Below are 2500 nucleotides of genomic sequence, written 5' to 3'. Positions count from 1 at the left end.
TTTCCACTGTATGTGTGTGAGTGTGCGCCGAAGGAAAAGGAAGCTCTCCCTGCGGCGAGCGGTGCCGCCCGCGGCCAGCCTGATGAGAGGACGGTTCGGAAAATGTGCTTTCGTGTGCCAAAAGCTTAGCCTCTCAGCCGTCATGTTGCCTTTATGGTATCATTTATCTCACCAATTTTTGTGGTAGGGGCCGGGTGAAGGTGAGGTGTTGGAGAGGACAATACCCTCCTGGGGTCCCACAGCAAACTCGGCGGTAAGCCACCGCTGCTGTGTACACATCAATCACGAGAGCGAAGGCACTGCGTGTGTGTGCCACCATAAGAAAAAAAACGCTCTCAACGACGACATCCTTTATCATGCTTCTCACGGGGAGCTTTATGCTGCTGGGTGAACGGTGAAGGCTGGATTGTGGTAACAACAGAAGCTTGTCTTCCGTTGCTCGTCGTGTGGTGGAATGATTGGAAACGGTGGCGCTGCTCTCTCGTGTGTGTCTCCTCCCGGGTGACCACCAAGACAATTAGATATCTCTGGAGTGGTTTCACCGCCACTGCGTCGGCAGCTCTGCTCCTTTGCGAACGTGGTGTACGCATGTGTGATTATGGTGTATAAGAGATTGGGTTGTTGATTGATTGATATGCTGTGTGGGGCTTGTTTTTTTTTGCAGACAAGATCATAACGGTGCGATCATTACTAGCGTAGAGTGAAGACGAAGACTTAACACTCCAGCCATTGCAATCCTTTTGCAGGAAACAAAAGTAGAATTGTTCTACAAGATCGTCCTCCGTGTTTGTTATTATGTTTGTTGTGAAGCCCGTCCCAATAGAGGATCAATACTCTCCAGAGGTGTAATTGTGCTCACCGTACAAATGGTCGCCAACCGATAGTTCTGTTATCGATCAGTAGTATAGCGTGCTCGTATAGCATGGTGCGAAAGTTGCTTTCTGCTGCTGCCGTGCGTGCGTCCCCAGAACACGGCATGCCTGAGTACCACCACCGTTTTCTGTTACTTTACGAGCGGTTTAGCTTTGCATGGTTTGTTTGCATTCTTCATTCGAAGCTTTCCTTACGTTCAACGGTAATACGAGTGAACTGGCGAAGAGTTTCTTGTTAATCCTCGTGCCATTGTGTGCCATTTTGCTTTTGCGAAATGGGTTTTCGCTTTTGTTTCATTTGCTCAACTGCAACCACCAGCCGCTTTCGTGTTGATTGAGCTGGAACAGTGAACTTCTTCCTGTACTATTATGTGTTTTTGTTTTTGCTTTACTGGTCTGATAAGGATGTGATGTGCTGGATGTTCCAAAATGGCAATGGCCCCGTACATCCAAGCAAACATCCCGCGTGACCATTTGGAATATTTTTGCAGGCAAAGGAGCTAGGAGCCGGCAAAGGCTGCTAGATCATAGAGCACATAGAACTTCCAGAATAGCACACTTGCCCCCCCCCCCCCCCCCTGTGTTACATGGTCATAAGTTACGGTATTTTTGGGAATCTGGTTTTGTTTGTGCAAAAGCACGCGACCACCGACTACGGCGATGGACGACTAATAGACGAACGCGAATGCGCCCCCGCCGGCAGAACGCGTTGTTTATGCGCACGGTCTGTTTTCTATTAGTTTATCCTCGTTCGAAGTGGTCTCTTTGGTTCGGACCCTTCTCGCGATCACGAAGTCTTGAATATACTGCAGATGATGTTGGGATAAATATTGGCTTTATGCTGTTGTGTGCCCAACCAATCCATTCCAGAACAACGTGCACAGCTGACCAGAGTGCGTACCGGGGCGGAACGGAAACTGGCCACACGGAACGGAACAATGTTGAAGATGGCCGCGTTACGGTTGCACCGGTGAAGGGATCTACCGTTCCGCTATCGTGGGCTAAAACACAACACCACGACGTGTGTCGGTGTGTGTTCACGTGTGCAGCAAGCAGCAAAAGAACAGTGAGCAAGAATGAGTCTCAGCTGTTACTATGGAGTACCGTGACTATCCGTGATACCGTAACGATCAATTAAACCATTTTACGCAAATAAAGTCTGCAGTTTGTGCGATGGTTTTGTGCACAAATCTTCACTCCACTTCTTGCGTGAAAAGGCACTTTTTCTAGGTCTATCCCCGGGAACCTGTAGTATCTAGTCTCAGCAGAAAAAAGCCGCTTTTATCCACTTCATTGCTTCTGCTTCTTTTGGTCCTCGAAGGGAACAAAAATATCGTTTACTCATCATGAAGCTGCTCACCACCGTAAGCACAGCACTGAGAACCGCTGGTGGTAAGCTGTGTGTTTTATGATTTGCCACGCACATGCTGACAGGCGCCCCCTCGTAAAAGAGAACGGACCAGAAAATCACGGTTCCGCGATATAAGTTTTTCGGAAGTATGCGTTCCGGTCACAATCGGATCAATGTTTTTTGTTGTTGTTTTTGGCGTTGGATAATATTCCGTAAGCCGCAAGGTAGCATATGAAGGGCATTTCCTTCACTTGCTGCAGTTCGCCCCGTATGGCCG

General features: G+C 48.6%; 1 protein-coding gene across 5 annotated transcripts in view; it reads left to right on the top strand.

The window, feature by feature from the left end:
* Positions 1-2500, top strand: part of LOC125950510 (TGF-beta receptor type-1-like) — a 76519-nt gene that overhangs the window by 63252 nt on the left and 10767 nt on the right. The gene's annotated exons all lie outside the window — the stretch shown is intronic.

The sequence above is a fragment of the Anopheles darlingi genome, chromosome 2, assembly GCF_943734745.1.
Source record: "Anopheles darlingi chromosome 2, idAnoDarlMG_H_01, whole genome shotgun sequence".
NCBI classification, from domain to species: Eukaryota; Metazoa; Arthropoda; class Insecta; order Diptera; family Culicidae; genus Anopheles; species Anopheles darlingi.
Note: the sequence above shows the minus strand (reverse complement) of the source record. Positions and strands in the feature narration are given on the sequence as shown.